Source organism: Chelonia mydas, chromosome 2, assembly GCF_015237465.2.
Source record: "Chelonia mydas isolate rCheMyd1 chromosome 2, rCheMyd1.pri.v2, whole genome shotgun sequence".
Taxonomy (NCBI): domain Eukaryota; kingdom Metazoa; phylum Chordata; order Testudines; family Cheloniidae; genus Chelonia; species Chelonia mydas.
Window position 1 is genome coordinate 9674568 of NC_057850.1, and position 25430 is coordinate 9699997.

Sequence of the window (25430 nt, forward strand, 5' to 3'; positions counted from 1 at the left end):
CCTCTTGGCATGGAGAGACACCTAAATCGGATTAAGGAAATACTTAGAGTTGCTGTAACAAGACGAATTTGAATTAACAGCCTTGGTCATTCCTGCCTGTTTAATAACAAAATGCCTGAAAAATTGTTATATATTTTCAAAAATGTACAGTGTTGAACTATAGTATTTACAATGGGTCATAAATGTTGTGGTTATTCAAAAATTAATGTAAACATTTAAAAAATACAGGAAGAATTTAGTTTGGCTCTCCTAGAGGCACTCGATTTCCTCTCCTCCATAACATTCTCTCCTCCATGAGGACAAGGCAGAGGAAGAGACCAGCTAGTGGTGGCGAAATCAAGTTGAGTGATAGGTTGGCTGTGCTGGGAAACAAGGAGCAGAAACAGGTAGGAAATGGGCTGGTGAGGAGGGAAAGGGAAGGCAGTACCTGCAGAGAGATGACAGACACAGCCAGGCCGCGCAGCAGAGCTAAGGCCGCTTTCCTGCCCGCCCTCACTCCATGCCGCTCCTGGAAGCAGCCAGAACGGCATCTCTGCACACTGACCCCGCCCCCAGCACCGACTCCACAGCTCCCATTGGCTGGGAACTGTAGCCAGTGGGAGCTGCAGGGGCAGTGCCTGCAGGCAGCAGCGCTCAGAGACCTCCTGGGCCCCCCACCTAGGAGCAGCTGCCAGAGGGGGGCCGGTCGCTTTCAGGAGCTGCCTGAGGTAAGCGCCAACCCCCTCACCCCTCCTGCACCCCTGCCCCAGCCTAGGGCCTGCATGCCCTCCCGCACCCAAACTCCCTCCCAGAGCCTGCACCTTGCACCCCCTCACACATCCCAAACCCCTGCCCCAGCCTGGTGAAAGTGAGTGAGGCTGGTGGAGAGCGAGCAACAGAGAGAGGGGGGATGGAGTGATCAGGGGGCAGGGCCTCAGAGAAGGGGCGGGATATGGGCATGGCCTCAAGGAAGGAGCAGGGAAGGGGGTGGGGCAAGGGTCTCTGGGTTTGCACAATTAGAGAGTTGGAAGAGAATTGCTTGTTTAGCCTAGCAGAAGGAAGACAGAGAGGACATGATTGCTCTCTATAAATACATCAGGGGGGTAAACACTTGGGAGCGTGAAGAGCTATTTAAGATAAAGGACAATGTTGGCACAAGAACAGATGGGTATAAACTGGCCATGAACAAATTCAGGAAGGAAATTAGAAGAAGGTTTCTAATCATCAGAAGGGTGAGATTCTGGAACAGCCTCCCAGTAGGAGGTCAGGGCAATCAACTTAATTAGTTCTGACAGAGAGAGCTGAACACATTTGAATGAGATTGTATGAGGAGGTTGCTTCCCAGGGTAGGGGTCAGGGCTCAGCAGCCCTGGGTCTCACTTCTTGTTTATGTCTTATGTTCCCAAAAATATATGCTACAGGGACCAGGGAAGGATTCCCCCACTCCTCCCCCCAAAATATATTTGGTGTGTTTTGTTTGTCTCCTTCCTCTGAAGCATCAGAGAGGACCATGGCTGTAGATGAGACACTAGACAGGGTGGGCCGATGCTATAAGGTGGCACTGAGCACTCACTCTCTCAGGGGCTTGGCTGGCTGGTTCTTGCTCCCACACTCAGGGTCTAACTGACTGCCATACCTGGGGTCAGGAAGGAATTTCCCCCTAGGTCAGATTGGCAGGGACCTTGGGGGGGGGGGGTTTCTCTTTCCTCTGCAGCATGTGGGTGCAGGTCCCTTGGCAGAATTATCGGGGTATATCTCACTTAATAATTGCCCTGTCCTTGCAGAGGCCTCTGGCACCGGTGCACCTCGGTCCCTCCAGTTCTCTCCCTGTGGCACATACAGTCCACAGGAGAGACTAGACTATTAATACTGTTGTGTCACTGTGGTCGTTTGGTTTAGTGTGCAGATGTTCTGTAGTGCTGGTGGCCTGTGATATACAGAAGGTCAGACTAGATGATCTGGTGGGCCCTTCTAGCCTTAAACTCTATGGAAAAAGAAAGTAACCTCTACATTGAAATTCAGCCAAGACAGCACTCCCCACACATCTCATTCTTCAGTGCTATGGTCATTGGTTGGGCCATTTGGTTTATGGCTCAGCTGAAAGGCAACTCACAAAGCAAACAGCCCAAAGCCACAAAGTGCACTGGTTCAGTAGTGACTCATAGGGAAAAGGAATGTAGGAGTACAACCTTTTAGTATTTATGATTTATTTGTCATAGTGCAGTACCACCTAAAGGATTGGGTCTCCACTGTGCTAAGTACAATACAGATTTTATATATATATATATATATATATATATATATATATATATATATATATATATGAAACAACCCCTCCATCAAAGAGCTTACAAGCTAAACATGCAGTTGCCTTGGCTGTCTGTCCTCTATGTATGGACTGGGTTCACCTGTGCTTAGTTAACAAATCAGAGCTTAAGCATGATGTGGCTACACCTTCCCAAATATTGACTGCACAAATATGCAGTATATCCAGCTTTCCCTAAAATCCATGTATGCTACATGCTCCCATATCATCGTATGCTATTTTTCCCCCTCTACATCACTACTAATCTCACTTCTGAAAGCCTTGGTAGTTTGTAGATTTCCTCAGGTTTTCACTGCTTAGCATATTTGTTTGTTTTACACTTAACCCATAGCCATAACATCTGTCTAAAGTATCAGTCCAAATACCTGAAGAATTGTTTGTGACTTTTTTTTTCTTTCTACCTTGCTCTATGTCAAATTCTCACATACAACAATAAACATACATGGTTTATGTGAAAAGAAAGAGACTGAGACATCAGGAAGCTGAAGTGGTCTATTTATCCACAGGACAACAGTGCAATCTCCCCTCCCGCCCCCGCAATGTGCATGATTCCTGCCTATGGCGGGTGGGCGGAAATGACACCTCTAGAGGTCATTATTTATATTCCACTAGTATCTAAAACCCCCAATAAGTATCAGGGCCCTATACTACCTGCTTGCCCCAGGTAACTATCAATCTAAATTATCCCCGCTCCATAGCCACTAAATTCTTAGTCTTTCATCTGAGATTGCTTCTCCTCTCCCTTTGGCAATTAACCGAACTGCGATGGTGGTTGCTGTGATGTGGCCATTTTTCCACTGCCACTTGGACTGACACACACACTCATTTCACCTAGGCCACAGAGCTGGCTTCATGACTTTCTGTCATTACTGACCAGAGCTAGGTCTGGACAGGTAACCTAAATTCTGTTCTCCATTATTACCAGCCCCTTCAGTCACCAACTCATCCTGTCTTTTTTCCCTTTTGATTAATAAAACCAGGGGTGGAGCGCTCTTGGTGCATTTAGCAAGTAATTAGGGCCAAACTGTGCTCAGCTGACATATGAGCGGCTCATTGAATTCACTGGAGCTACTCGGATGAGTAAGGGGAGCATGACGTGTCCTTTGTGACCAGTCAGGTGCTTCAACCAACAGCAAGCCCTTTGAGTCGGTACTTCCCAGAGCTGGAAGAGTATTGAACACCTGTAGTCATAATCTGAAACACTCCATATGAATGGCCTATATTCTCAGATGGCATAAATCACTGTCAATCCATCAAAACCAAGGGAGTGACACCAGCTGAGAATCTGACCTGGTATATTTAATAGACAACAGTATTAAGGAGTGTGGCAAATAAGTGAAAATCTGGCAGCAGCTCTGGGATAAGGATTTCTATGTATAATGAGTTAATTAACATGCTTAAAGTTATTTAACATGGATGCATCCGGTGTCATCATAAAACAATACCATAATTTTTGTGTGCAAACTTCAATGCTTCGGTGCCTTTGCTTTCAGCACTGACTTCTTTTCTGGGGTGTCTCAATGCACAAATGCAGATGTGCTATGTTGATGCTCTGTACCTCAGGGGAACACCCAGCACCCCCATGTTCATCTTTATAAAATGATTGTGTGGTATCCAGTGCAAAGTTTGTCGTGTTGGTTGTCTTCAGAAGGCTCATAATGCACCGAGCATGGTTGTTATTGTGATGTTATAGTAATTGTTACAGTAAGGTTATAATTTTATGTATATAGTTATGAGGCTGAAAATGAATCCTCATGGCTTAAAGCAAGCCTATGCAAAAGCTCTCCAAGAACAGAGGCAGTTCACACCTCAACGGGGCATGGATGGGACAAACCAAGCCTAGCCTCACAGGAACAATGGACACTGGCTTAAGCAGCAACAAAAGAATCTGTTAGACCCTCGAGGGAGCCACCTTCTTCCTTTGGGCAGTTTGGGACTGTGATAAGGCAATGCTCACCTGACTCTGAGTGGGGGAAGTGCGCAAAGCCAAGAGGAAAGAAAGGACATGATAAAAGGGAGAGACATGTTACCATGCTCTTGCTCTTCCACCTACATCTACAGACACCACCACCACCAAGCAACTGAACCACTGATCAAAGGAGAGATCCTGGCTGAAGAGCCAGCCTGTGGTGAGAAGCATCTAAGTTTGTAAGTATCAGGGGGGTAGCCATGTTAGTGTGTATCCACAAAAAACAGCAGCATTATATACTGACACATGAAAAGAAGGGAGTTACCTCACAAGTGGAGAACCAGTCATGACAGGGCCAATTCGCTCGGGGTAGATGTAGTCCACTCCCAACAATAGATGAGGAGGTGTCAATTCCAGGAAAGGCAAAGCTGCTTTTGTAGTGAGCCAGCCACTCCCCGTCCCTATTCAAGCCCAAATTAATGGTGATGGTCACATAAATACCACCCTATACCGGAAACCTACTGACCGCTATACTTACCTACATGCATGCAGCTTCCATCCAGGACACATCACATGATCTATTGTCTACAGCCAAGCCCTAAGATACAACCAAATTTGCTCCAATCCCTCAGACAGAGACAAACACCTACAAGATCTTTATCAAGCATTCTTAAAACTACATTACCCACCTAGGGAAGTGAGGAAACAGATTGATAGAGCGAGACAGGTACCTAGAAGTCACCTGCTACAGGACAGTCCCAACAAGGAAAACAACAGAACACCACTGGCCATCACATACAGCCCCCAGCTAAAACCTCTCCAGCACATTATCAATGATCTACAACCTATCCTGGAAAACGATCCCTCACTCTCACAGATCTTGGGAGGCAGGCCAGTCCTTGCTTACAGACAGCCCCCCAACCTGAAACAAATACCAGCAACTACACACCACACCACAGAAACACTAACCCAGGAACCAACCCCTGTAGCAAACCTCATTGTCTACTCTGTCCCCATATCTACTCTAGCGACACCATCAGAGGACCCAACCACATCAGCCACACCAGCAGGGGCTCATTCACCTGCACGTCTACTAATGTGATATATGCCATCATGTGCCAGCAATGCCCCTCTGCCATGTACATTGGCCAAACTGGACAGTCCCTACTTAAAAGAATAAATGGACACAAATCGGACAACAGGAATGGTAACATAAAAAAGCCAGTAGGAGAACACTTCGATCTTCCTGGACATTCTATAACAGATTTAAGAGTAGCTGTCGTTGAACAAAAAAACTTCAGAAACAGACTTCAAAGAGAAACTGCAGAACTAAAATTCATTTGCAAATCATCTCCATTAATTTGGGCTTGAATAGGGACTGGGAGTGGCTGGCTCTCTGCAAAAGCAGCTGTGCCTCTCCTGGAATTGACACCGCCTCATCGATTATTGGGAGTGGACTACATCCACCCTGATAGAATTGACCCTGTCAACACTGGTTCTCCACTTGTGAGATAACACCCTTCTCTTCATGTGTCAGTATATAATGCCTGCATCTTTAATTTTCACTCCATGTGTTAGAGAGCTTATTCCTTCACTCTCCCACTTCCCTGGTCCTTCTCGCATGAACAGAGAGCAACAATACCCGAAGTCCGAAGGTGCAAACAATTCGATGTTTATTGGGGTGAACTTCCAGCAAGCTTAAATACAAGTTCCTTTTTCCTTATTTTCGAATCCCAACTTACTTCCTGTTTGCCCCTAATTTATATAGTAATATTCTTAGCTATACCTTAACCAGTCATTCTACTGAAATTTAACTAACCAATCCTAACATATTGGTACATGATTAGCTAACCAATTATATCCCACCACCTTAATTAGATTACACCCAGCAAAATTAATTATACAGCAGACAGAAACAATCACAGAACCAGACAGAGATTATACAGACAAACAATAGCAAAGTGGGAACTCTAATGACAAAACAATACAGAAGTGAGGATTTCACATCCCAGCTATTGATAAGTGAGTTCTTGCCAGATAGGATGCTATCAAACTAAGTTTCCTTTTACATTTTCTAGGCACTTCTCTTTCTCTGGAGGTGATAGGAATTATCAGGACAGGAGTGTATTCCTAACAGCCCAATAGCACCTTCTTTCAATGTGACTAGTTTGGAATGTGAGGATGTGACTGTTCGCTTCCTGGCTTATGGCTGCCTCTGCTGCTTAGCCAAAGACCTTAGCCTAAGCACAGGGCCTCAAACTGTCACAGTAAGAGAAGGCCCTTACACCAGCAGACAGTGATTTTGATTCTTTCTTTTATACCTCTAGAACTAGCCAAGTGATAAGAATACCCCTAAATTCTTAAAGTACAGGCCTTTACAGACAGGCCTGAATATCTATATCCTAACACCATGCATCTGAAGAAGTGGGTTCTTAAACCACGAAAGCTTATGCCCAAATAAATCTGTTAGTCTTTAAGGTGCCACCGGACTCCTTCTTAAGTTTGTAAGGACATTGAAAGTGTTAAGAGCAGCTTAGAACGCGTTTTGCTTTTATTTCAATTGACCAAATCTGACTGGCTATGCTTTGACTTATAACCACTTAAATCTACCTTTATAGTTAACAAATCTGTTTGTTTATTCTACCTGAAGCAGTGCATTTGGTTTGCAGTGTGTCAAACTCCACTTGGGAGAACAAGCCTGGTACATATCAATTTCTTTGTTAAATTGACAAACTTAGATAAGCTTGCAACATCCAGTTGGCATAACTGGACACTGCAAAACGGAGGTTCCTAGGGTTGTTTCTGGGACCGGAGATATTGGCCAGTGTCATTCGCTATTGCAAGTAGCTGGAAGCAGCTTACATGCCAGAGGCTGTGCATGAATGGCCCAGGAGTGGGGGTTCTCACAGCAGAGCAGGGTAAGGCTGGCTCCCAGAGTCAAGGATTGGAGAGGCCTAGCAGATCACAGTGCAGATAACAGCAGAGGGGAACGTCGCAGTGAGCAAGGGTGTATGTACAGCTTGCTACTCCAAGTGAAGTTCACCCTGTAAGCACTGATATTTGTGATTTTAAGTGAGTTAAGTGCAGTGGCTAAGAACAGACAGGAGGAGGTCACAGTTTTGTTATTTTCTGTTTGCTTATTTCAGGAAAGGGAAGTAGGAACAGAAAAGCAGAAAAATGACTACCAGTGAGGCAGCTACAAAACTAGAGTTGGCTGGACTGGAAGTGGAAGAGAAGGCAAAGGACCGTGAGTTCCAAATGTGGCAGGCAGAAATGAGGCTCAAAGAAGAGGAAGCTGCAAACAGAAGGGCCATGGAAAAAAAAGGTTTCAGAGTAACAGCCGTGTTAGTCTGTATTCGTAAAAAGAAAAGGAGTACTTGTGGCACCTTAGAGACTAACCAGTTTATTTGAGCATGAGCTTTCGTGAGCTACAGCTCACTTCATCGGATGAAGTGAGCTGTAGCTCACGAAAGCTCATGCTCAAATAAACTGGTTAGTCTCTAAGGTGGAAAAAAAAGGGAAAGCAAAAACACCAACTGGACCTTCTAGAGAAGCAGAATCAGAACCCCCTGATCCCACCAACTCCCATCACTCCAAAAATCCGCAAGTGGGAACACTTATGTCCTGCATACAGTGAGGAGGATGATATTGCTGAATATCGGACTACCTTTGACAGGCTGTGTGTAATACATGAAATCCCTGATAAGAATTTTCCTACCCTGTTTGCAAAATTAACTGATAAAGCTTGAAATGTATTCAACGGAATGCCTAGTGAAGGTGCTTTAGATGATTGTAAATTTAAAGATATGGTTTTGTGAAGTTTTCAGACTACCCCTGAAACATATAGAGTTAAAGGAATCCTAAGAGGGATATTGGTATGAGTAATGGGGAATATGTAAACAAAATGAAAGATTTGTTGGGAAAATGGGTGAGGGGTAAGGAGGTGGCAAGTTTTGAGGGAATGTTGGATCTGTATGTAAAGCTGATCACCAGACCAGATAACACCAGAGGGGAACACCACAGCTATATAATCACAACGCGGACAAATCTCTCAGCCAGAACAGAACAAAGCAAAAACCATAAAAAAAACTGTTTTCAAGCAATACCAGGGGATGGCAAACCAAAGCACTATTTGCATCAGACTGAATTACTGATCAAGTTTCACATTTATAGGTATGCAGGAGCCAGTTTTAAAACAGCTGGCAAAATCATCTCTCTCTCCATTGCATGTATGTTCTTTAGAGGTTTTAATCCTCTGTTCCAATTTGCTTCACTTTCTCCAGAAGGGTGTTGGCTGCATTTGGGGAGCACTGAGAGTTTAAAGCAGTAAACAATCTTCAGCTCTGGCATTTATATGCGAAGGGAAGGAGCATAGAGTTTTACCACTAAGTATTGTGGCATGCTACAGTTAGCACTAGCATGTGTTCCACTTCATCTTGTGTGTTTCAGTGTAAACTTTTTTTTGAAAATTATGGTAACTGGAGCTAGCTTCAGAACACATCCAAGCAAAGTTTTAAGAACTCATCTGATGCAGAATATCAGAAAGATGGGAACTAAAAAACAAAGTTATGGGCCCAGATGATGGCTGAGGGATTGATTGGTAGTGCCAAACAGAGCTTTTCACTTCAGTGTAATGGGTACAAATCCAGCCTAGTTTGATAGTGACTACAAGTTGTTACCATCTCATGACTGTTTGGTAGCCTGCATGAAATGAGTTTGGTAATGTCAGTTACGTTGCCTTTGGATAGGTACCCACATCACAAAAACTCATCACCTTTGGCATCAGTTAGCAACCCCAGCACAAAGGGTAAGGGGCGACAGGGCCATAAAGACTGAACTATTGACTTTCCTTTAAAGAAGATCCCCTTAGATCAGGAAAGTTCATGTGTGAGGGAAGCTTGCACTGCTTCACATGCTGCATTTGTTCGGTGGATATTTAGGGCTCAGTTTTCACAAGCAATGAGCTCAGCCAAAGGGAACCTGAAGAGGGGGGTGTAGTAGAGATAGTGTGGTGTTTTGTTTTGGTTTTTTTGGTCAAGGATCATGTCTCATGTTTATTATCTGTGAGAACAAAGAGTGACTGGAAAATCTCCAAGCATCATGGGGCAGAACTGCCACCCAGCACCCAAAAGTGTTCCTAGTTTCCTCATGAAGTCAGCGTCTCCAGCTGGCAACAAGCCAGCGTGTCCTTAAGCAGCTTGGGTCCCACTCTCTCATAGAGGGCCCAAACACATCTCTTGGAAGCAGAAGGCTGTGGTCGTGGTTCTCTGTGGGGTGATCCCATAGCTACTTTGACTCAAAGCTCTTTTGGTGTTGCACAGAAACTATTAGCCCAGGCCCCCTCCCCTGACATTATGAATCATTATGAGCAGTGAGCACCCCCCCCCCCGGCACATTGGAAAGTTGGCACCTGTAGCTCCAGCCCCAGAGTCAGTGCCTATACAAGGAGCCGAATATTAACGTCTGAAGAGCTGCACGTGGCTCCGGAGCCACAGGTTGGCCACCCGAGGTAAACCATGTCATTCTGACTTTCTTTTCAATTCACATGTCTAAACAAAATGAATTGAAATAAAGTTAAAATGTGTCATTTTGACAATCAGAACATTTTGGTGAAATTATTTAATGGTCTCAAATTGAAATTTTTCAGAATTTCTATTTCATCTGAGGTGGGGGGGAGGAGTCAAGATATCAGAATTTCCCATGGACCATAAAATTCATTTTCTGACCAACTCTAATGATCAGTTTTAGAAACTGGAATGAGGGAAGCAAAAACTTCAGGAAGTGTCCCAGTTACTTAGGCACTAGAAACTTTTACCAATATAATAATGTCTATGAGGTGTATTTAGGTCAAAAGCCCTAGTGCAGTCAGTTATACCAGCAAAAAAAGTGCTTTTGCTGATATAGCTTATTTTATTTGGGAACTCTTATAAATTACATCAGCAAAAGCACATTTTTGTCGGCAGAAGCTGTGTCTCCACTAGTAGGGTTTGCCAGTATAGCTATATCACTGCAGTTATACAGACAAAATTTCTAGTGTAGATAAGTCTTCAGTGGGGAAAATCTGGGGGGAGATTTAGCATTTCCTACCACCAGATTTTCTGTATGATAAGCCACCTTCTGACCCACAAGAAACATTCATTGTGCTCAGTCAAGTCAAAAATTTACAATCTTTTGTGTTAGTTTCTTGAAACAGGAAATGTCATCACAATATTTACTGAGCATAGGAGGGTTATTTTTTTTTTTTTTTTTTTTATGGCTAGCGGCCAGTGAGATATAGTCCCTGACAATCATCTTTTTAGGAAGGGAGAAAAACTGATCTATAAACAGTAGTCACAGTACGTTATATATAAAGGCCATTATGCTGATGATCTTTAGATGACATACAGCCTTCACTTCTAAACTTTCAGAAAGAATGTGCCTATTTCACTGCCTTTGAGGAATACTGTCCAAGGTACACTTCTAAAGGGGTCACATGGGTAAACGTATTACATTCTGTGTTGCCATCACTTGCTAGCCATTATTCTTTAGACTTCTAACAGGTAGATAAGTAAACAGTGTTCTGTTTATTCTACACACCTTCTTATTCAAACAAACTGAAAGAGCTGCTTTATTACCACGACACTAAAGCCAGGAAGTTTTCAAGCAAACAGTAAAGGCATAAGAAGATTCTTTGTGCTAAAAGGGCCAAGAAACTTAAACATGGTATCTGAGTATAGGACAAATTTGTGGCTACAATCTGAACACAAATCTCTTTGGAGACATCTTGATCTACTTTACTGGTCTTCCTGAAAGTTTTCTGTTCATTTTGCAGGACTCAATGTATCCTCTGGGCTCCTGGCTGTGGGTCTATTTTGCACTTACACTATATCAGTCACATGATCTGCTGCAAGAAATTTGGGACAGGAACTATCATTGGCCAAGTAAAGTGAGGCCTAACATTCAACTCCATGCCATTTCTGTAACATGGTAACTTTTGAAGACTGGGTCCAATACATTCCAAAATTCCAGGGAATCTTCTAGGCATCAGTGGGAAGAACTCTACTGATTTTGGTAACAATCAGAAAGCCAGAGCACCACTGTCTTCAGGGTCTGTGGATTATCCAGGTGAACTTTATGGAGTCCATTCACAAAAGCTAAGGGCTCAAACTGGTAAGAAATAAATTCTGTCCTCAGTTATAGCTGTTTATCCTCATTGAAGGCAAGTCAATGGAGTTGCACAGGTGTCACTGAGGGCAGAATTTAGCCTCAGATGCAAAGCCAGAACTGTATCCAAAGGTGTAAAATGAATGGACACACAGAAAAAAATTCTACATACCAGCATGAGGTGTAACAGTTTTCCTAGATAAACCATGCACATTTATTACACTGAGACACCTTGGTATTTGCTGCAAGCACTTCCATCCCAACACAAGAGATGCTGCTGCATGTGAATTCATCCCCATATCCCCTGTACAGCAGCAGATGAAACTTGACAGTCTGAAGATGCACATGGCGATTGACACGGACTATCAGACTGAGTGTAACTAGCCCGTACGTGTGCTGCTTCCCCAATTTCTTTTTGAAACATTGTTTTAACACGATTGCTTAATTGTCTGGTCTTGGGAACTCTGATCTGTGATTAGCTGTGGGAATCTTGGACCCAAGTCTGAGTACCTCAGTACAGAGAAGGTAGTGGCAAAGTGGAGGGAGTTCAGGAAAGAGAAACATGACAATTAGGAGAGTGGTTTCTGAGGAAAGATTGCAGACAGAGTGTGGTGCAATAGATAACGCACCAGACTGAGACTTACTTCCCTGCTGTGTGGCCTTGGGCAAATTACTCCCCCTCTATGCCTGCACTTCCCCTCCCACCCTTCGTCTGGTCTGGGAAGCTCCTCTGGGCAGGCTGTGTGCGTACTCACACAGCACCAAGCACAATGGGGCTCTGATCTTGGTTGGGGCCTTCAAGCACTACGGTAGTAGAAGATTAAAAGAGAGAAGTATTAAAAGCTTGAGTAAGTAGGGACGTGATAGTGGGTGACAAGCATACAAAGGCTGGGGATGGAGACAAATTGTTTGGGGTGGCCAAAGGTGGAGAAACTACTGCTATTGGGGTGAGATTAAGAAAGGGAATATTTAAACAATCTCAGGAAAACCATCTTGGCAGAGAGCCCTGTTGCGCTGTGAAACAGTCTCCCAAGGGAAGCGGAGATAGGCCCATCTATTTAGGGCTTTTAAAACTAGATTAGAGAAAACATGTGAAAGTGTCCTGTAGAGAACAGGCCTGCCCTGCCAGGCAGATGGTTCAATTAATTAACGTTTTCCATCTCTAATTTCAATTCCTTAGCAGCACCTATGCTGATTTGGAAGAATTATGATGAATCATTATGGTAGCCTCTTGCTATTGTTGGGTGTGGGGGGAGGAATTATTTAAGAAGTTTCAGAGGGGTAGCCGTTGTAGTCTGTATTAGCAAAAGCAACGAGGAGTCCTTGTGGCAGCTTAGAGACTAACAAATTTATTTGGGCATAAGTGGGCTAAAACCCACTTCATCAGATGCGTGGAGTGGAAAAAAAGTAGGCAGGTATAAATATACAGCACATTTTTCACTCCATGCATCTGACGAAGCGGGTTATAGCCCACAAAAGCTTATGCCCAAATACATTTGTTAGTCTCCAAGGTGCCACAACGACTCCGCATTTTTGTTATAAGAGTTTTTTCTTGAAGAGATAACAACTCAAGAGCTAGAGTATTATTTATTTAACCCCATGGTTGTCCATGACACTCTACAGCCACACATGGTCTCTACCTTAAGGCTCTTAGCTGTATACAAGCCTAAATCCCAGGAAGCCGGCCAGAGAATCAAAAGTGAAGGTTCAGAACTGGTCTGCCTTTGACTAAGCACCCTGGGTGAGCACTTGGCGCCCCTTCTGGAAATAAGCCACTGTGACTCTGTCATCACATGTTCCCTGGTTTCCAGCACTGGCCCCAGTAACCAACACTGCAAAGATTGGTGCGCATCAAGGATGTTGCACAGGCAGCGTAGGAACGGAGGTGCTCTCCAGCAGACTCCACATGATCCCCATAAGCTAGGAGAGTAGAATCTCTGTAAGGGATTAGGTTTACAGATGGGGCCCACAAAGGGCCTGTTGAGTTCCATTGCTACCAGAAGCATCTACACCAGTAGCACTTACTCTGCCTTGAGCAGCTGAGGAGCCACTTAATATCCTAATGGAGCCAAGAGGCACAAAGATAAGCCACAGTAGCAATAAAAGAATTAAGAGTTGTAAGTGACTCAACAGCCACAGATGGAGGATCACTCAGCTCTGTATCATTTTGTTTGCGGCACAGGAAAGAATGTAATGCCTATACTGCATATTATCTGGGTGTGTAACACCAAGCCATGTACCCAAATGGTTAGAAAGGATGCCTTCTAGTCTACACTTAAAATTGATTGGGGTTCCCCAGTTCTTAACTGTTTTGAACTAATTATGAACTCCAGTGTAGCTATTCTACCTGCTTTATCTCATTTTATCTGTTAAAGGAAACCAACATCCTGAACAGGACAGGCAATGGGCAGGGCTGAATGCACTCAACCATCTCTGCTCGCAGTTTTATGCAACCCTTGAACTTTGATTCTTTTTAATCACTGAGTTCTTTCTTCCTTCAAAACCCTGTACAAACATTTCATGTGATAACATCCCTGCAAGGGAGGCAGCTGAGGAAGGATCTGATGGGGAAAAGACAGAGAAGCTAAGGTCAAACATTTCAGAAGTGGCCGCAGTTTGAGTGTCTACAGTTTTGCATGCCCTGTCAGAAACACTGCCAGCCACAATTTCAGAGATGTGGATTGCCCAAATCTCCAGCTGAAGTCCATAAAAACTGCAGGTGCTCAGCATTCCTGAAAAATCAGCCCAAGGGGACACAATTAGGGCACCCAAAATTAGATACCTCTTTGGAATATTGACTAACTCTACCCTCCCTTCCCCAGACACAGAATTAGCTAACATCCCGTCAAAGGACAGGCTTTCCTCACCAACAGGGATAAGAACACAAACAATTATTTGTCCCTTTCCAGCTTGTAAACAAGCTGAAATCAACATTCCTCTCTCTCCAGAATGTATGTAGAGCAGGTCACTGTCCTCTCCAAATTAGATCAGGACTTCCTCTCTACCACAAACCTTCTTTCCTCTTCCTTTTTATGCATGGCAGCTGCGTCTTGTAGTTTAAAGAGCCCCAGCTGCATCTGTTCTCCAGCCATTTTAACCTCTCTCCGTTCCAGTTCCATACTTGCACATATGGCAGAAAAATGGGGTTATGCGCTTTAGATTTAGACTGTCCAGGTTTTATGGAGGCTCCCAAGATTTGATCTAGGCCAGGATATAACCCATCACCTGTGCTCAAGACCAGGCAATAAGCCAGTGTCAGAGCTGAGACAGGAACTCAGGAGTTCTTAAGTAAGTTCTATGTCAATCCACTGCCTCTCTTTAGGTACAAATTAAAATCACCCATGCATAAGGCTTCCTTGCTGGTGCAAGAGGATCCTTCTTCAGCCCTCTGGCTTTCAAGCCCAAGCCCTTCTCCCAGTCAAGGATCTTCCAAGAGACACATACAACACCTACTCAGATTAGCTCTTCTAACATCTCTGCCACAGCTTCCTTTGGTTGTCTCTCACCAAGCATTCCTTTCTCTCCACAGCATCCTGCTGCACTTATAGGGGAAGTCACCTGATCCCTAGTGAGGCGTGCCTACTTCGTAACTCCAGTTGCCTAGCCCCAAACCTTTAGCCCTTATAGGGGCAAGCAATTCTGTTACACAGTCCCACGAGGGAGGAAAGCCCTGGTGCTAGTTATGGGAGTGAAGGAGAAAACAATGAGTTATTTCAACCGATAATGAAGGAAACTATTCTATATGCACATACTTTTTTCATGGGGTGCTTTTAAAAAAATCACTTAATTGTGTAGCAGACACAGCTGCAGGCAGTTGCTTTTGTCTTTGTTAAAAATGGGACACAGAATGGTCATATTGATTCAACCCTGCATCCTCATACTCAAGTCACAAAAAAAAAAAAAAAAAAAGGTGATTTTGTCAGGACTGCTTTCAGAGACAAGTTAAAATAATGAGAAAAAGCATCTCTGTCACATATTTTTTTTAAAACTAAAAGCAATAATTTTTACAGATTATTAATCTAGATGGATCTGTGTTCCCAGAACGGCGCTTTATCTTCTTCTGCATGGCATGAATAGCGGTAATTTCCTACCAAATCCTGTGCATAAAAGAAATCCTAGTAGCTATTACTGTAGACAGCAGACCAAAAATATTCAGTGTCCAAGGGTCACGGGAGGAGGATAAAGCTCTGCTAAAGAGGCTCTGGGGAGTTTGAGTGGGATTAAAAATTAGAAGATTTTTTGCAAATGTTTCTCTTTTCCAAACCATATGGCTTCAAAATCAGATATATGGTACTGAGACACATCTGTCTGATGACCAGGGACAACCTATTCACTTTAATGACCCCGATACACTGGTTTTGATAGCAACACCAATCAACTAGGGATGCTGCTATATAGTTTATCAGCCCCATCCCAGAAGGCAAGCAAGGAGCTCTCTTTCCCTTGGCCCAAACAGTCTGCTAACATTTCATAAAACAAAATGGTTTTTGGAGGGAAACTCCCATTGGAGTTGGAAGCTGGGACTACAGCAGTCAATATTTGACTTTTTTTCTCCTGCAACAACAACAATCTGACAGCAGAGTCTGCCACCAGCTGGAAAATCCCCTTGGCAACTGTCACACTCACAACATCCTCTGAACATGGCAGGAGATGAAGAACAAAGAAGCTGCTAGCTCAGTAATCTGCCAGGTGTCTACAACCGAGTTCTAATTTGTCAATTTCCCAGCTCTAGATGCTAAGATGTTCCCCGTCAGTGAAACGCAATTGTTAACAAATTAGAATCCTCTGCCCTTCCATAGCACCCAAAGCACCTAACGGGTTCACAGATTAAATTTCCCACCTCCTCTATGAGGGAGGCCAGTATTATTGTCAATTTACAAATGGGGGAGCAGGGAGAGGGGCTTGTCCAAGGTTTCACACAAAGATAGAAGCAGCTGTAGAATCCAGATCTCCTTGCTCCCATCCTGTATTTGATCCATAAGACCATCCTTCCTCAAACTAAGATCTGTACAGTCTTGGTGTACTCCCTGACCTTTATCTGACTGCTGCGGCTACGCCCTCCCCCTCCAGGACTGGTACCTTTTCAAATATAGTTGCTGAAGCTTCAGAAAGTGTCTACCAAGACTCCCATGTTCCTTTCCTCAATTCTGGCCCAGATGGGCTGTGTACCTTTGCCAACTCACTAGTTTCTCAGATTTCTCTTACATCTTCCTATACCTTCAGACAAATATGGTTTCTCTTTCTGCTGTCCTTAATCATATTGAGAGTGAAAACTCATATTGAGAGTTTTGAAAGACCAGTGCAGTCTGGGTGCCATATCCAGCCTAGATGCTTGACTGGAAGGGATCCAGGAGATTTGAGAAAGTGAGCACCTTGAATATGCTAGAGGATGGTGTTTTGCATGCAGCATTTAAAGAAGAGTCTACATCAATTGCCATGTACTGGTGATCAAAATTCAAGAAGGTTGGTTGTTTTGAGACGAGTTATCAGGGCAAGTTAAAGAGGCAAGGGGAGAGGTCTGAGAAAGGATGGAGTGGCCATTTCTTTCTACACAGCATTCCCAGAGGAGGGATTAGAACGCTTCCTCCTCCCCTACTGAATGTGCCATGTGCAAAGAAATGGCCATTGCATCCTTGCTCTGATCCCTCCTCCTGTCTATTTAACTTGACTTGCTAACTCATGTGAAAACTACTGTGTCTTCACTAGGCTTTTATCTTGAGTTAATTAACCTGAGTTAATCACACCACTTTTTTCCTAGTGAAGACACAGGAGAGGAGATGGAATGAGGGTTGGCTAGGGTTGTTTACTAGTACAGGCTAATTAGGTTTTGGGTCCATGATTGATTGCGCTTGTGAGCATACCAGCTGGAGTCTGATGTAATGTTTTGAGTACTATGAATTTTAGGTCTTGTAAAGGGTGCCCAGAATTGAGGATGGATACTTTTAGTGTCCTTCTTTATAAAAAATAAAATGCAAGGGAGATTTTTGCATTCCTGTGAAATTCCTCATTAAATGGCTGAGTTATTTGAATAGTTTTAGAGAAGCACACAAGGCTAGCTGCAGAGAGATTTCTTTTCTATTTCTTTTTCCTGCCTCAATTAATGAATTGACATTTTGAAATCCATGTCTTCAACAATGAGAAAAAGGCCCGCCCTCAGATTCGATGTGAGCATTCGTTAACTTTTCACTACCCTGAAGCTGTGACGCCTTCAACTGGATACCACCAACACCTTGACTCTACACACTTAAACCTCTGAGAAGTCCCCAGAGTTCAGTGTTACCCATGTGCATAAGTGTTTGCAAGACTAGGTCTCAAGTTTGTAATACAATTCTTACTATAGGAACTGCACTTGGAAAAGAAACCTTCTATTAATCTTTTTTTTTTTTTTTGGTAAAATGAAAAGAGCCAAACAAACCTGAAAAAAAGACATAAGCAGCCCCACTGACGTTCTTATTTCTTTCTCCATAGCCCCATTGTACTAGACACTTTCCATGTAACGGAGATGTCACCGAGGCAGGGACCATCTTTCTAATACTTCATGTCTATTGCAGAGGAGCATTGGGAGGATTAATTAGCTGAGACATTTCACTTTTGCACATTTTAAGAGTATTGTACGATGTTCTGTTCAGCTCTCCTTACTCCCTGTGTCCACACTAGAATAGGGGGTTCTCTAACTTCTATATAGTGTGGATTGTGTCTCAGTGAAAAGAGCCCCATGGATTCTCCCTGTCCCATTCTTGATCACCCCAAATCCCTATGGCTTCTCTGGATAGAAAGGATTTACTGCATTTTAGCAGCTGGAAACAAGGAGGAAGAGCCACAACTATGTGACCAGCAAGCTTTCTGCAGACCACCACCAAGTGCTCCATGGGCCAAGGTCTGACGACTGCTACATTACAGAACTGAATCATTGGGAACTACATGGGTGGGATTGCACTAGTTCAAGCAGCAACAGTGCAGAGCATCCATAGTGGGTCAGTACAGCCCTGTGTTTACACAGCACTCTAGTTAACCATTGCAGGTCTGCACCCCCTTCCTCAGTGTGCAGGGTGACCTTGGGCAAGCCACTTCACCTCTCTGAGCCTCAGTTTCCCCACCTACAAAGTGAGAATAATAATGCTTCCCTACATCACAACAAGGTCGTGGGGCTTTTTTCCCCTAAAATATGAAAACAATTTGAGATCTTCTGAGGAAAGGGGCTTCTGAAGCAAGAAGCAGTATTAAAATAAAATGAGAACAAATCCAAGAAAACTGAGTCAGCATTGGCATCTGTCATGTGCCGGGATGAACGAAAAATTCCTTGATGATGGACGATGATACAGTGGGAGCCCTTTTTGAAAGAAATTGGCTTCACAGCTGTGGACCATGCCAGCTTTGCCCAGCTGTATGAAACAGCATTTCTTGATTTTCGTATAACTGTACTGCAAGTGACCTAATTCCAGCCAGCATCACAGAAAAGAAAAGGACTGCAGCCCTAATTTAGATTGTTTTTTGCTCAGCTTGCTGATTTTCATCTGCACTTGTGCTGTACACACAAAGCTCTGAAGTCTTTTTCAGCTGATCTACATCACAAAAAGCCAGACAAAATAGGTAACTCTGCTACATCTGCATTCCCCCCTCCCGCTTGCATAGAAAATAGATCCTCTTAACTGTTTACAAAGAGAAATTTTTCTGGAGACTGCAAGAAGACTTCCTGTGAGCTACATTCCTCCTGAAACAAAAGCATTGCCACAGTCTTTTTTATTAACTTCTTGCAAAAGTCAAGAACATCTGTCATGGTTTCAGGAAATGAAAGTTACTCAACTAGCCCCTATATTCTGCTTAAAAATAAAACAGGCTGTTCATATTAAAGGTGACAAGTTTCAGAGTGGCAGCCGTGTTAGTCTGTATCGGCAAAAATAATGAGGAGTCCTTGTGGCACCTTAGGACTGCTCGTTATTTTTGCTAGTATTAAATGCGAGTCTGTACAAATAGCACAGGTAACAGCATGTATAACTTCTCTCTATGGCCCTCATTGACTTCAGTGGAACTACTCACATGCTTAAAGTTAGGCATGTTCTTCAATAACTTGCTGAATCAGGGCCAATGGGCCAAACTCCAGCTGGCCCTTCTGTGTATGAAGATGTGGGAAAGGAGATTGAAGAACAGCTGGTGTGAATGCTGATCTGAATCCGGATTGTCTCCAGTTGCACTGAGTTACTGCTCTGCAGCCACTCGTGCTTTTTCACATGTGTGGAGGGCCAGTCTGGTGCCTGGTTAAAGGAACCATGTGATTTAGCATGGAGCCTTCGAATCTGCGACCATGAACCTTCTGCTCAGATTGTTGCTGCTCATAGTCAGAGTAATTTGTTTGGGCAGCCCCAAATTCATTGGAACAAATCTTTCCAAGGGGAGTCAGACAGAAAAACAGGAGCACAAAAGAATACTGCATTAGGATGATTGGTTTAGGACTGTTTTAGGGTAAAACCCAACAAAAAGTAGAATTTGGCCCTATGCATTTTATAAGATGCAGTTTACTGAAGGGGGGCGGGGGGGTCAACAAAAAAACCGCTCACTATCAGCAGGCATGAGTCAATAATCCTGGGAAGAGGTGGATCATATCCTACCCTCTGCTTTACCAATAAAACTGCCTGCTGGGTTCTGAATCTAGTCTTCACTTCTACTCCCACATAACCAAGTTAGTGGAGGGCAGCAGATGCTGCTTGCTCCTCCAAAAGATGTGTTTCAGAGAGCTTTGTGAGGGGAGACTCCCCTGAAGCCGTCCGTGGGGAGAGGTTAAGGGCAACATTTATTTTTGTACCCATGGTTCATAGCAAGGAGATGTTGGTACCTGCACAAGTGTCGCGTGAGAACCCCGGCAATTATACAAACATAAAAGGCATTTTCAGATTCTCAAATTATAGCTGGTACTTGTCATGCTCCAGACAAACCTTGTTTTGCTTTTGGAACTGGGCACATTTGACAATGTAAGTTATTTAGAATGAATGAGACACTCAGCTACTACTGCAGTGAGCACAGTATAAGAACCGAGACAGTAAAAATCTGACTCATAGCTATACTTTAAGAGCCAGAATCTGGCATTGTTCCAAGTGCCTTCAAAGCAGGAGTGCTTTCATGCTGCAAAAGCCAAGTATTCTGGCCATTTTCTGCCATTTTTGTGCCATTCGAATCTTTCCTGAAACAATTCAACTCAAAGTTATGTCTGCATCAAAACTATGCACATTTTCAGACTGAAGAGTCTTGCTCTGGGATTAGCCTATTTTGGAATGCTTATTGATAGTTCATCACCAACAGCGTGCACCCCCTGTATAAGCCACAGGATGAAGCAGCCCCAACTCCAAAGATGCTGTGGAAAAGGAGGGATGCATTAGGAAGCCTAAAGGAAGAATTAATGTTGCTGGGGGTGTTTTGTTTTAGTCACTTCTTGGGGACATGAGCAGAGAAGAAATGCAACTGAGTTCACAGTGAAATGCACAAATGCTGAGCGATTGCACCTCTCATTGCCTATACCACACAGCTCCAGAAACAATATTCCATCGCAGCTACGGTGTTCTATCAGGAAGGAAGCTAACCTCACTAGCCTGGGGGGATTTCCCCTGCATGCTCAGAGCTCTGAGATGACATCTGGGATTCCTGAAGATTTCCAGCTCCTGGGAACAAGATGATTCATCACTCTCGCCGTAAAGTGAGAGCATGAGACTGACTGATCTTTCCTACCACTCCTCATGGGTCAGGCTGTCCATGACAATGGACTGCTCTGTATGGCTGAGCCAAGATCTGCCCCCCACCCCCAACATAAAAAAAAAATCACATGAGTTACTTGGAGGTTGTAACAGGGTAACGGACCCCTGAAATGAAATCAGGCCCAGCACTACTGTTCCAGGCCAGGGGCCCCCTAATCTAGTGTAAAGAGGAGGGAGGGGCTGCCCTGGGAGATATAAATGGGAGACAGCCCAACGGTAATGGAGAACTCAGAACTCAGAGTTTGGTGAGAGCTGAAGAGAGCTGAGCTGGCTTGAGCGTTTCAGGGAGGGGATGCCCCTGAAAGAGGGAGTCAGAACAGTTTCCTAGGGAGAAGTGGAGCCAGATATGCTGGTGAAACCAAAAGGCTGTTGGGGTAGGAGCACGGGTCACCTACAAACCTCCCTAGGCCAAAGAGCCATGCCTGGAGAGGTCTGAAAGCTGACAGCAGCAGAGTGAGATGCCTGCTGGCTCTCTGAGCCACAGAGCTGAAGCCAGAGGGCTGAAGGATGAGGAATGATGGAGGGGTTAGCCCCTGAGGTCTCTAGGCAGGAGCTTGAACCGTGCCTGGCAAGGAAACAGGGCAGGGAAGCACCCCAGCTAGAAGGGCTCAAGTAGGTGCGGTGAGAGATGCTGGAGCTGTACTTGGTTTGTTGATGGACTATGGAGGCTTGAAAGAGTGACTATTGTTTGGACCATGCTGGGGAAATCTGAATTATGGTTGTGGGACCTTTTGTTATAAATTAAGCCCACAATAGGCTATTTATGCTCTGAAAGCTTCTATAGGCTTACAAGGGACTCTGGAAGAAAGGGGAAACTGAGGCAGCCACAGTCGTGCTGCAGCCTGTCGCTGGAAGGCACTCCAGGCGGGACTGCCTTATTGCATGTGATGGAGAACGTGGGCAAGTGATCAGCCCCTGGGAAGAGCAGAATGGAGATGGGAGTCATTTGCAGGGCCACAGCCTTAAGCAGTGAGGGCGCACTATGGAGATGGCCACCCTATGACAGCAGCAAAGGGAAGAAATCTGTTTTTCAGAGAGCAATTTACACTTATTGCTATAGTCCAACAGCAAAACATCCCACAAGGGACCAGTGTCTGAATCACTATGCAGTCCTTAGCTTTTGGGGCCACTAAACAAACTAGATTAAAAAAAAAAAAAGACAGACTGTAGTCTAGGGTGTATAAACTGGGTGCTTCTTGAGCTCCCACTAGACTGAGGAGCTACATCCTCCACAGCCTCCCTCTTTGCAACCTTTCCAATCCCTCCCTGAGGAATGAGTGAGTCTTTTCCAAGCCCCTGAGGATGGAATGAAAGCTCAGCTCCCTAATGGACCGATGTTTCATTGGGAAACCAGCTGACTCTGTTCAGCTTCCCTTGGAGCTGTAAGTGACCTCAGTCTATACCCAGGTCCCTGAAACCACCCTATCCTGTTTTCCAGCTTATTGGTACTCCCTCTTGGTGGAACTGAATCAGGGAATGCCCTAGCTACAGGAGTCCCCCTTTATGGGCCAGGTGGCCACCTACACCCTGTTTGACTATGGAGAGAGGGGCAGGGAGAATTGCCACATTTATATGAACCTTCTAGACACCACGCCATGTACTTTGGGTTCCAGGGCTAGCAGTATTGGGGTGAACTTGAGTGTCTCAGTATCTGTGTCTGTTTCTTGCAGGCCTTTTTTAATGTTCTTCCACAGGCAATTAATGACTCAGGAAGCCATCTGAGGCCCAACTAATCAGAGCTGACATTAGAGGAGTTCCTCAGGTTTACACTGATGTGAAAGCAAAAAGCAGGCCCATGAACTTCAGTTTAAGTGGGCAGTTCAGCCCCACAGACTTGCTGCCAGTGGAATGATGCACCAGCATGATAACCCCTTGCCTCTGCTAAAAGGTCGGTTCCGCTGAGAGCAATACTAATAAAATCTGTTAATTGTTGTTGAATCATTAAGTATATTTAATTGCACCTGGTGCTGTCTGGTAACATGAGAACAGCTGCCACCTGCTGCCTAATTACATGAATTGCACCTGTGTTCCATAGTGAAGCAATCGCAGAAAGGGCTGCTGGGAGCATGAGCCTTATTTTCTGAGCTCTATCATCCAGGCACTCCAGTGAAAAGTTCAGTTGCAATACTGAGGACTTTTCTCATTCTGCTTATGAGCAAGCTAGGTGGATGCACCCCTACCTTGCCACTGTATGCTTGTTCTGCACTGCTCCGTTTCTCAGAAGCTGTGACCTGTGGCTCCCTATTAAAGAGCTTGTGATTCTTCCATACCAAATTTGCACTTGCTAAGAATGTGAATGTGAAATTCCCTATGGCTGGGCGGTGGGCAGTAAAGGAACTCAACTCTGGAAGGAGCCCAGTGATCGCCTGCCCTACCTTAAAGTGTATTTGCGTACACACTGCAGGCTGTAAGGATTGCAAAGCTGGGGCTTTCTATCCTCATGGGTCAACGGAGATTCTTCTCTGCTGGAATTGGAAGGCAACTTTAGAACTGGACAAAAGAAAGAAACTTATTGCTTAGAAGAGATCTTGGAAGTTAAAGTGCTACTTATTTTTTACATTGCATAGTTGCTATATGGTTTGGCTGAGATTAGCCTGGGATTTTAATGTTTGTCCCTGGGACTTTTAGTCCCAGTAAATGTCCTAAGCAACTGGAGGAGGCATCAGGGCTACAGGTAGCCAGATCACCTCTCTTCCTCCCCTCACTGCTCCCCCTGCTGGCCACAAGCCTGGGCAAAACAACAGACAGGAGCAGAGAGGAGAACATGGAGGAATCTGCCTCAGCTCCAACACAAGGTGGGGATGGCCAAAGATGGTCACTTCACACACCCCTGCCATCCATTCAATTGCCCCAAGCTCACAAGCATTGCCATCCTCAAGCATTAAAAAAAACAATAGTGTCAGGCCTCCTCCAAATTGAATTTTAGAAGCCTCAATAATTTGAGTTCTTTAGTTGCCTTCTGGCTTGGAGAGTTTAGGGGTCATGTTTAAGTTTTTCCCTCCACAACCATAAGGGCTAGAAACTTACTCCTGGGTCTGTTTTTATACAAAAGTGGAGATTCTCACAAATCACATGACTCCAGCAGGTGCTGCGGATTTAAGAAAAAATACTAGATGTCATGAGACTGGTTACAACTTTGCAAAGCATTGGTAATACTGGTACATCCACCCTCAGCTACCCCTGGTTCCCTCCCTGCTCCTCCACTCTAAAGGAGGGTTCCTTAGCCATCGGGAAATGGCTGGATCTTAACTATTCATTTCCAGAGTTTACAGCGTAGATTTTATACAAAATGTAGAATTTTTGTGAACAGTGCAATATTGTTGTGAGGCTAGACTATCAACACTTGCAATCTTAAATCTTTTCTAAAGAAACTTTCTGCTGGTGAATATAACTTGCTTGTGTTGATTTCAGCTGCAAAAATCCTCTGGAAAGAATACATTCTGAGTAGAAAATGTATTTTATAATTGTCTTAGGAGACAGTGGGTAAATCACAGAGCTGCACATTGCCTTTTCTATGGTTAATAATTGGCCATTGACTAACCCACACAAAAGCATTACAGGAGGAGGAGCATGTGGGAAGAGATGAATGGGCTGAATTCCTGCTGGGAAGAGGCAGATGGAGGTCACTCAGGAGGCGGGGGCCTTTTGCTTGTTTGTGGGGCATGCTGGAACAATGCTTTGTTGGATGAATCTTAATGAGGATGGCAAGAAGCAAGCAGCAGCAGGAAAGATCTGATGCTTCTCAGAATTTTCCACCATGAAAACAATGCTCTTAACCAAGAAAAAAAAAAAACAAACAAACAAAAACATTGCTTTAGAGGCCAGGAAGAGGGAATCTGCAGCATCTCTTGATGATTGCACAGTTTCCCCTTGCTGGCTACCCTGTCTCAAAAATTTATTTTAAATTTATTAAATTTATGTATTAAATTGTGACAAGACTCTAGTGTACTGCATCTGCAGCAAGGGCTCCTGGGAAAATGGCTACCTGCAAATGTGATAAACTACTGTCACATTCCCCCAGACTGCAAAGGAAGGGGCTATGGCCCTGTGACAGTCATCATGAGTTTTGATTTTTTTGCCTTCCGAGTGTAGTAGAGACAGACCCAAGTTAAGGGTTGGCAAAGAATTAATTTTCTTTCTTTGAACCCAGAGCTCCTTAGCTTAAGTACAGGTATCAAGGGATTAAATCCCCCAGTACGCTATAACTCTGATTTTCCAGAGGTGCAGACCACCTGCATCTCCCACTCAATGGATTTTGAGAGCTATGCTCTGAAGGCAGCCAGGAGGCTTCCCGCTAGTATATTGCGTCAAGTGCAGAAGCTCAGTCCTG

At 44.2% G+C, this 25430-nt stretch overlaps 1 long non-coding RNA gene across 1 annotated transcript in view; it reads right to left on the reverse strand.

Annotated features, from left to right (window-relative positions):
- Positions 1-24289: 24289 nt before the first annotated feature.
- The window catches only part of LOC119565488, a 37113-nt gene continuing 35972 nt past the window's right edge, over positions 24290-25430 (reverse strand). Inside the window, exon 5 of the long non-coding RNA XR_005224161.2 lies at positions 24290-24871. This is a non-coding gene — a long non-coding RNA (uncharacterized LOC119565488). The remainder of the gene's footprint in view (positions 24872-25430) is intronic.